A 10837-nucleotide genomic window follows, 5' to 3' on the forward strand; every position below is an offset into this window, starting at 1 on the left:
GTGCCTTTGACGTAGTCAAACTTCCCAAAGAGCTTCACTGGAGTTTTACCAAGCAAACTTTGACACCAATTCAGAATTACAGTATAAGAAAGCAAGGCATACAATAATGTAGCGCCTATCAAGATCTCAGGATCTCCCAAGGTGTTTCACAGCCCACGAAGGACTTTTGAAGTGTGTAGTTGATGTTGTAATGTGGGAAACAGTGCACCTTGTCCTGGTCACCTGAATGTTTCGAGGTTCTCCCTCTGTGTGTGTGAGAGAGAGGGGTAACTGAGAGGTTTCTGTACCCTAGGAATCTGCAAAGTTTTGCATGGAGGTGAGGCAACCAGGTACTGACTGAATCCAAAAATAGTCTTTAAGGGGTTGTGCTAGTTGGAGTGAAATCCTGTGCCTCCCAGTCTTTCTCTTGGTCTCTTGCCCCCGCTTTAAAAGCAATGTCTTGAAATGTTCCAGGAGGCGGTGGGAGGATTCACACCCATCATTGCAGCCCTTCCAGCCTGGCAGTGATCAGGGGTTTTTAGAGAGATAACCGAAATGACTTTGGGTTGAGGTCGTTAGCAATTTATTCCAGTCCCAGCGCCAGACGCTACACGCAGGGAGGGGGAGAGGGATTCCCTCCGCTGACTGTTGCACTGTTGCGAATCGGGGATCCCCCTACGCATTGACGTCATCACGTCACCATGTCACATTCTGGGTTACATGCTCTTTAGGAGGGAACTTTCGCAGGGCCCGGATAGCTCAGTCGGTAGAGCATCAGACTTTTAATCTGAGGGTCCAGGGTTCAAGTCCCTGTTCGGGCGCTTCATGTTTTGTTTTTTTTTTGCATTTCTACATGAATTTTACCTTAATTTGGTCCGTTGAAATTCAATCAAATGTTTCTCAGTTTGTAGGTTTAGGATAATTTGCAGAAAATGCAGGAGGGGAAAATGAGGATAACTGTTTTCCTACAGAGTTTAGCTGGAGGGTGGAAGCAGCTTTAATATTAACTAATATTAGCTCTTAGCGTTAACTCTTGATTAAATAGATATGTACCCGAAATGCAAAACTGGCAGGGCTATAGGGAAAAGAGCGGAGGCTGGTAAGTGGGACTATGTGGACAGCTGCCTTAAAGATCCAGCACAGGCTAAGTGGCTGAATGGCCACCTTCTGTGCTTTAACATCATGAAGTTAAGAGTTATTTAGCACGGAAACAGGCCCTTCAGCCCATCGTGTCCGTGCCGGCCATCAAGCACCTATCTATTCTGATCCCATTTTCCAGCACTTGGCCTGTAGCCCTGTATGCTACGGCGTTTCATGTGTTCATCTAAATATTTCTTAAATGTTGTGAGGGTTCCTGCCTCTACCACCCCCTCAGGCAGTGTGTTCCAGATTCCCACCACCCTCTGGGTGAAAAAGTTTTCCTCAAATCCCCTCCAAACCTCCCGCCCCTTACCTTAAATTTATGCCCCCTGGTTATTGACACCTCCGCTAAAGGGAAAAGCTTCTTGCTATCCACCCTATCTATGCCCCTCATAATTGTGTATACCTCTATCAGGTCTCCCCTCAGCCTTCTCTGCTCCAAGGAAAACTACCCTAGCCTATCCAATCTCTCTTCATAGCTGAAACGTTCCAGCCCAGGCAACCTCCTGGTGAATCTCCTCTGCACTCTCTCCAGTGCAATCACATCCTTCCTATAGTGTGGCGACCAGACCTGCACACGGTACTCCAGCTATGGCCTAACTAGTGTTTTATACAGCTCCAACATAACCTCCCTGCTCTTATATTCTATGCCTTGGCTAATGAAGACAAGTATCCCATATGCCTTCTTAACCACCTTATCTACCTGTGCTGCTACTTTCAGGGATCTATGGACACGTACACCAAGGTCCCTCTAATCCTTCGTACTTCTTAGATATATAGGCACATTATGTTTTTATATTCCTCCATAGGATGTGGGCATTGCTGGCTGGGCCAGCATTTATTGCCCATCCCTAATTGCCTTGAGAAGGTGGTAGTGAGCTGCCTTCTTGAACCGCTGCAGTCCATGTGGTGCTGGTACACCCACAGTGCTGTAAGGGAGGTAGTTCCAGGATTTTGACGCAGTGACAGTGAAGGAACGGTGATATATTTCCAAGTCTGGATGGTGTGTAGCTTGGAGGGGAACTTCCAGGTGGTGGTGTCAGCTGCCCTTGTCCTTCTGGGTGGTTGAGGCCATGGATTTGGAGGTGCTGTCTAAGAATTTTTTAATTGTTCAGAAGATGAGAACACCGATTTAAAGTGAATGGAAAAAGAAATGACATGAGGAAAGACTTTTTTATACAGAGAGAGTTTGGGACCTGGAATGCATTGCCTGAGAGCGTGATAGGGGCAGATTCAATCATGGCTTTGCAAAGGGTATCAGGTAATTATCTGAAGAGAAATAAATTTCAGGGCCAAGGAGAAAAGTGCTTTGTGAAGTCTGGTGGATGTGGAAAGTGCTATATATAATACAAAATACAAATCCACTTCTTTCTAATGGTAAACTCCAAAATATTAATGGTGGAGGATTCATCAGTGGTAATGATGTTGAATGTCATAGAAACATAGAAACTAGGAGCAGGAGTAGGCCATTTGGCCCTTCGAGCCTGCTCCGCCATTCATTATGATCATGGCTGATCATCCAACTCAATAGGCTACTCCCGCTTTCTCCCCATACCCTTTGATCCCTTTCGCCCCAAGAGCTATATCTAACTCCTGCTTGAAAACATACAATGTTTTGGCCTCAACTGTTTCCTGCAGTAATGAATTCCACAGGCTCACCACTCTCTGGATGAAGAAATTTCTCCTCATCTCGGTCCTAAATGGTCTACCCCGTATCCTCAGACTGTGACCCCTGGTTCTGGACTCCCCCACCATCGGGAACATCCTTCCTGCATCTACCCTGTCTAGTCCTGTTAGAATTTTATAGGTTTCTATGAGATTCCCCCTCATTCTTCTGAACTACAGCGAATATAATCCTAACCGACTCAATCTCTCCTCATATGTCAGTCCCGCCATCCCAGGAATCAGTCTGGTAAACCTTCACTCCATTCCCTCTGTAGCAAGAACAAGCTTCCTCAGATAAGGAGACCAAAACTGCACACAATATTCCAAGTGTGGTCTCACAAAGGCCCTGTATATTTGCAGCAAGACATCCCTGCTCCTGTACTCGAATCCTCTGGCTATGAAGGCCAACATACCATCTGCCTTCTTTACCGCCTGCTGCACCTGCATGCTTACCTTCAGCGACTGGTGTACAAAGACACCCAGGTCTCATTGCACATTCCCCTCTCTCAATTTATAGCCATTCAGACAATAATCTGCCTTCCTGTTTTTGCTACCAAAGTGGATAACCTCACATTTATCCACATTATACTACATCTGCCATGCATTTGCCCACTCACTCGGCTTGTCCAAATCACACTGTAACATTTCTGCATCCTCACAGCTCACCCTTCCACCCAGCTTTGTGTCATCTGCAAATTTGGAGATATTACATTTAGTTCCCTCATCTAAATCATTAATATATATTGTGAATAGCTGGGGTCCCAGCACCGATCCCTGTGGTACCCCACTAGTCACTGCCTGCCATTTGGAAAAAGACCCATTTATTCCTACTCTTTGTTTCCTGTCTGCCAATCAGTTTTCTATCCCTCTCAATACACTACCCCCAATCCCATGCACTTTAATTTTACATGCTAATCTCTTATGTGGGACTTTGTCGAAAGCCTTCTGAAAGTCCAAATAAACCACATCCACTGGCTCCCCCTCATCAACTCTACTAGTTACATCCTCGAAAAATTCGAGTAGATTTGTCAAGCATGATTTCCCTTTCGTAAATCCATGCTGACTCTGTCAAAGGTTCTCTCCTATTGCAGATGGTCATTCCCTGGAACTCCTGTGGCATGAACATTACTTGCCACCTACCTGAGTATCGTTTAGGTCTTGCATGGACTGCTTCATTATCTGAGGAGTCGCGAATGGTGTAGAACATTGTGAAATCATCAGCGAACATCTGCACTTCTGACCTTAGGATGGAAGGAAGGCCATTGATGAAGTAGCTGAAGATGGTTGGACCCCAGGGTGGACTTCGGACCCCATGAAGTCTCATGGCATCCGGTCAAACATGAACAAGGAAACCTCCTGCTGATTACCACGCAATGTCCTCCTTCAGCTGATGAATCAGTGCTCCTCCATATTGAACACAACTTGGAGGAAGCACTGACAGTGGCAAGGGCGCAGAATGTACTCTGGGTGGGGGACTTCAATGTCCATCATCAACAGTGGCTCGGTAGCACCACTACTGACTGAGCTGGCTGAGTCCTAAAGGGCACAGCTGCTCGACTGGGTCTGCGGCAGGTGGTGAGGAACCAACAAGGGGGAAAAACAGACTTGACCTTATCCTTGCCAACCTGCCTGCCACACATGCATCTGTCCATGACAGTATCAGTAGGAGTGATCATGGAGGTGTGTTGTGGAGGCGGAGTCCTGCCTTCACATTGAGGATACCCTCCATCGTGTTGTGTGACACTACCACCGTGCTAAATGGGATAGATTTTGAACAGATTTAGCAACTCAAGACTGGGCATCCATGAGGCACTGTGGGCCATTAGCAGCAGCAGAATTGTACTCGAATACAATCTGTTACCTCATGGCCCGGCATATCCTCTACTCTGCTATTACCATCAAGCCAGGGGATCAACTCTGGTTGAATGAAGAGTGCAGGAGAACATGCTAGAAGCAACACCAGGCATACCTCAAAATGAGGTGCCAAACTGGTGAAGCTGTAGTACAGGACTACTTGTGTGCCAAAAAGCATAAGCAGCACTGGAGCCAGCACACTTGAAGGGTTAGTCGCTCAATCATTAGAATCAAATCCTGGAAGTTTAAACCCCATTGGTGACAGGTTATTCAGTGAATCTGGTTAGTTGTGGGCCAATGGCTTCTCCCAAAAATCCAACACATGCCCTTGGGGAAGGGAACCCCTCTCTATTTGGGCTACATATGATTCCAGTCCCACCAGCTTGAGCCTGGGGTGCTCTGACAAGCCAGTGAGCATGATTTAAACTCAAGGTGGATGAGTGTAGAGTATTATAATAATTAATTATTCTAATTATTATTAATAGAGTACTGTGTACAGTTTGGTCTCCTTACTTAAGGAAGAGTTTACTTGTATTGGAAGCAGGTCAGAGAAGGTTCACTAAGCTGATTCCTGGGGTGAAGGGGTTTGTCTCATGAGGAAAGGTTGAGCAGGTTGGGCCTATCCTCACTGGAGTTTAGAAGAATGAGGGGTGATCTTATTGAGAGATACAAGATTCTGAAGGGACTTGACAGGGTGGGTGATGAGAGGATGTTTCCCCTCGTGGGGGGAAAGGTTTCAGAATTAGGGACCTCTCTTTTAAGCCGGAGATGAGAAATTCCCTCTCTCAGAGTGTCGTTAATGTTGGAATTCTCTTCCCCAGAGAGCAGTGGAGGCTGGGTGGTTGAATATATTTAAGGCTGAGTTAGGCAGGCTTTTGATGAACAAGGGAGTCAAGGGTTGTGAGGGACAGACAGGAAAATGGAGCTAAGGCCATAATGAGAATGGCCATGATCTTATTGAATGGTGGAGCAGGCTCGAGGGGCCGAATGGCCTTACTCCTGCTCTTATTTTTTATGGTCCCGTGTTCTAATGAGGACGAATGCAGCCTTGCCTCCAGGGATTGCGTAGGGAGGAATAACTTAAACCAGTAACAGGAGAGTCTCCTCGCCCCCTGATTGGTGTGGGAATGCAGAGTGTCATGAGGATGGATATATCAGGTGACCAGTTGTGGGAGTGTGGGTGTGGGGTCAGTTGGAGGGTAGAAGTCATGTGATGAAACCTCCTGGGATACACCCAACCACTGGAACCGCATCATGGTGAGATGAGAGTGTGAGCGATTGCTGCCCATATTAATTCTCCATTAAGATGTAACTGTGCTCAACTTTGGGGTTTCCAGGTTCCCTTTGTGGCTTTTAATTGGTCAGCTCTGGCTCTGTGGGCAGCTCTCTTCTTTCCGACTCAGGAGGTTTGGGGGTTCAAGCCCAATGTCAGAGAGTTGAGCCGATAATTTAGGCTGACACACCCAGTGCACGGCTGAGGAAACCGTGCACTGCTGGCAGTGTCGCCCATTGGATAAGACGTCCGCCTCTCAGGTGGACATAAAATACCTCAGGGCACTGTTTTGAAGAAAAACAATGAGTATCTCTGGTGTCATGTTCATCTACCCCTCAACCAACATCACTAAAACCAGAAACTGAACTGGACCAGCCATAGAAATACTGTGGCTACAAGAGCAGGTCAGAGGTTGGGAATCCTGCATTGAGTAACTCACCTCCTGACTCCCCAAAGCCTCTCCACCATCTACAAGGCACAAGTCAGGAGAGTGATCGAATACTCCCCACTTGCCAGGATGAGTGCAGCTCCCACAACACTCAAGAAGCTCAACATCATCCACAACCAATCAGCCCACCTCATTGGCACTTCTTGCACAAACATTCACTCCACCGACGCACAGTTGCAGCAGTGTGTGTACTATCTACAAGATGCACTGCAGCAACTGACCAAGGCTTCCTTGACAGTACCTTTCAAACCTGCAACCTCAATCATCTAGAAGGACAAGGGCAGCAGGTGCATGGGAACACCGCCACTTACAAGTTCCCCTCCAAGCCACTCACCATCCTGGTTTGGAAATATATCACCCGTTCCTTCACTGTCGCTGGGTCAAAATCCTGGAACCCGCTCCCTAACAGCACTGTGGATGGACCTACACCACATGGACTGCAGCGGTTCAAGAAGGCAGCTCACCACCACCTTCTCAAGGGCAATAAGGGATGGGCAATAAATGCTGGCCCAGCCAGTGAGGCTCACATCCCTTGAATGAATAAAAAAAGATTGTCTGGTTAATATTACATTGCTGTTTTGGTTGTGAAAATTGGCTGTCACGTTTCCTGCATTCCAACAGTGACTACATTTCAGACAGCACTTCATTGGCTAGGAAGTGTCTTTGGAAGTGCTGAGGTTATGAAAGGCGCTATATAAATGTAAGTCCTCTCTTTCTCTCCTCCTCCAGCAGTAGCACTTCCTCCCTGTAATTCACACCCAATTTCAGGCCTGTGATTTTAATCAGTTAATGACCGCCAAATATTGTTCATTCTCTGTTGAGTTCCAGTTAAAATGTAGAGTAAAAGAAACATTTTACTTCTGCCCTTTCCTGGTTGGAGAAATTTTTTTGGGACCTCCCCTCTCCTCGCAGTCACGAGGACCAGCACTCGGAGCGAGAGGAGACACTGAATAAAGTGGGTGTGTGTTACACAGTCCTGCAGCATCCTCTGCTGGGTATTCGCTTAACTGCTTTAAATACGTCTCCAGTACCCTCAGCTCAACCTTAACTGTTGATGCTGCAGAGTTTGTATGTGTAACTGAAAGTATGTGTTACTATGTGACTGTGTTTCCCGTGTTGGGTGGGCTCAGCGGGAGCGGTCCCAGGACCGCCCGCGATCGGCTCCGCACCGCCATTTTACGCTGGCGGGTCAATTCAGGCCCGCGCTGTGTGGATCGCGAGCGGTAGCGCTGACCTGTGCGGGCAGGGGGAGGAGGGAGAGTCGGGTCCAGCGCTCTCTCACACATACACGCGGAGGAGCGCTTCAGTCTCCCTGAGGCATGGAGCGGCCTCTGGGTGATTGAAGCGCTTTTGAAAACAATCAGTAAAATCAATAAAAATTGAATGAAATGTGTGACATGAGATGGGGCATGTTTTTATTTTTCAGGAAAACTTTTTATTTAATCCATAGAAGCTTTAGGAAACCTCATCCCGCTCGTGGATGAGGTTTCCTAAAGAACATTAAGGCCGCTTGGCATTTTCGCCTGCCCCGCCCACCGTAAGGTTGGACAGGCAGCGTGTACTTGACATTAATTACTTTGTTCGTGGCCTTAATAGGCCTTTTAATTATCGGCCGCCGCACAGCTGACTCCGGCAGCGCCCACCGAATGTAATGTCGCGAGGCAGCGCGATGACATCATTGGGTGTCACTTAACGCTCAGGTGTGTCGGGCCCACCCCTGCAGGCCGACCGCAAAATCCTGGCCACACATGTTACTGTTTGTAAATTGGTGCCTGTGTTACCATTTCAATGTGTGTCACATTGCGCGGCATTTTAAAAAATTCATTCACGGGATGTGGGCTTCGCTGGCTGGGCCAGCATTTATTGCCCATCCCTAGTTGCCCCTTGAGAAGGTGGTGGTGAGCTGCAGTCCATGTGGTGTAGGTACACCCACAGTGCTGTTAGGGAGGGACTTTCAGGATTTTGAACCAGTGACAGTGAACAAAGGACAATATATTTCCAAGTCAGGATGGTGAGTGACTTTCAGGGGAACTTCCAGATGATGGTTTTCCCATCCATTGTCCTTCTAGGTGGTAGGAAAGCTAATAGAATGTTATTGTTTATTGCGAGGGGAATTGAATACAAAAGTAGGGAGGTTATGCTTCAGTAGTACAGGGCACTGGTGAGACTACATCTGGAGTATTGTGTACAGTATTGGTCATCTTATTTAAGGAAGGATGTAAATGCATTTTAAGCAGTTCAGAGAAGGTTTACCAGACAAATACCAGGAATGGGTGGGTTGTCTTGTTAAGAAAGGTTGGACAGGTTAGACTTGTATCCGCTGGAGTTGAGAAGAGTAAGAGGCGACTTAATTGAAACAGAAGAAAGATCCTAAGGGGTCTTGGACAGGGTGGATGTGGAAAGAATGTTTCCTCTTGTGGGATAATGTAGAATTGGGGGTCACTGTTTAAAATTAAGAAGGTCAGCCATTTAGGATAGAGGTGAGGATAAATTTCTTCTGTCAGAGGGTCGTGAACCTTTGGAACTCTTCATCAAAAGGCGGTGGAAGCAGAGCCATTGAATATTTTCTGTCAGAGTAAGATAGATTCCTGAGAAGCAAGGGGTGAAAGGTTATCAGGAGTAGGCGGAAATATGGAATTGAGCTTATGATCTGCACAGCCACGATGTTATTGAATGGAGGAACAGGTTCAAGGGGCCGAGTGGCCAACTCCTGTCCCTAATTCGTATGTTTGCATGGGTTTGGAAGGTGCTGTCTAAGGAGCCTTGGTGAATTTCTGCAGTGCTTCTTGTGGCTGGTACACGCTGCTGCTACTGTGCGTCGGTGGTAGAGGGAGTGACTGTTTTTGGAAGGGGGGCGCCAATCCAGCGGGATGCTTTGTCCTGGTTAAAGGTGAGACTTCCACTCCTAGACAGAGTGTAACTGCCGGCCAATCGGGCGGCTGCCAGCCTGTAGTCCCAGCAGCCCCGGGTTTGACTGGGGGCCATAGCTGAGTTTACAGCCAGTCCCCAAAGAAGAGAAGGCCATGGCTTACAGTTCCTGAAGGTGCTGACTCTCACTGGGGCACAGTTCCTGAAGGTGCTGACTCTCACTGGGGGACAGTTCCTGAAGATGCTGACTCACACTGGGGGTCAGTTCATGAAGGTGCTGAAGCTCACTGGGGGACAGTTCCTGAAGGTGCTGACTCTCACTGGGAGACAGTTCCTGAAGGTGCTGACTCTCACTGGGAGACAGTTCCTGAAGGTGCTGACTCTCCCAGGGGATCAGTTCCTGAAGGTGCTGACTATCATTTGGGGAATGTTCCTGTAGTTGCTGATTCTCACTGGTGAACAGTTCCGGAAAGTTCGGACTCTCACTGGGGGATAGTCCCTGAAGATGCTGACACTGACTTTTGGACAGTTCCTGAAGGTGCTGACTCTCACTGGGAGACAGTTCCTGAAGGTGCTGACTCTCACTGGGGGACAGTTCCTGAAGATGCTGACTCACATTGTGGGACCGTTCCTGAAGGTGCTGACTCTCACTGGGGGACAGTTCCTGAAGATGCTGACTCACATTGTGGGACCGTTCCTGAAGGTGCTGACTCTCACTGGGGGACAGTTCCTGAAGGTGCTGACTCTCACTGGGAGACAGTTCCTGTAGGTGCTGACTCTCACTGGGGGATAGTTCCTGAAGGTGCTGACTCTCATTGGGGGACAGTTCCTGAAGGTGCTGACTCTCACTGGGGGACAGTTCCTGAAGGTGCTGACTCTCACTGGGAGACAGTTCCTGAAGATGCTGACTCTCACTGGGGGACAGTTCCTGAAGGTGCTGACTCTCACTGGGGGACAGTTCCTGAAGGTGCTGACTCTCACTGGGGGACAATTACTGAAGGTGCGGACTCTCAATGTGGGACAGCTCCTGCAGGTGCTGAATTTCACTGGGGGACAGTTCCTGACTTTGCAGACCCTCTGTTGGAGGATGTTCCGGAAGGTGCTGACTCTCACTGGGGGACAGTTCCTGAAGGTGCTGACTCTCACTGGGGGACACTTCCTGAAGGTGCTGACTCTCACTGGGGGACAGTTCCTGAAGGTGCTGACTCTCACCGGGGGACACTTCCTGAAGGTGCTGACTCTCACTGGGAGACAGATCCTGAAGGTGCTGTGTTTGACGGGGGATAGTTCCTGATGGTTCTGACTCTCACTGGGAGACAGTTCCTGAAGGTGCTGACTCTCACTGGGGGACAGTTCCTGAAGATGCTGACTCACATTGTGGGACCGTTCCTGAAGGTGCTGACTCTCACTGGGGGACAGTTCCTGAAGATGCTGACTCACATTGTGGGACCGTTCCTGAAGGTGCTGACTCTCACTGGGGGACAGTTCCTGAAGGTGCTGACTCTCACTGGGAGACAGTTCCTGTAGGTGCTGACTCTCACTGGGGGATAGTTCCTGAAGGTGCTGACTCTCATTGGGGGACAGTTCCTGAAGGTGCTGACTCTCACTGG

At 48.3% G+C, this 10837-nt stretch overlaps 1 non-coding gene across 1 annotated transcript; it reads left to right on the forward strand.

Annotated features, from left to right (window-relative positions):
* Positions 1-727: 727 nt before the first annotated feature.
* Positions 728-800, forward strand: trnak-uuu (transfer RNA lysine (anticodon UUU)). Its single transcript has one exon. It is a non-coding gene; the product is annotated as a tRNA-Lys (tRNA).
* Positions 801-10837: the final 10037 nt, after the last annotated feature.

The sequence above is a fragment of the Cetorhinus maximus genome, chromosome 2 (genome assembly GCF_964194155.1).
Source record: "Cetorhinus maximus chromosome 2, sCetMax3.hap1.1, whole genome shotgun sequence".
In the NCBI taxonomy this organism is placed as follows: Eukaryota; Metazoa; Chordata; class Chondrichthyes; order Lamniformes; family Cetorhinidae; genus Cetorhinus; species Cetorhinus maximus.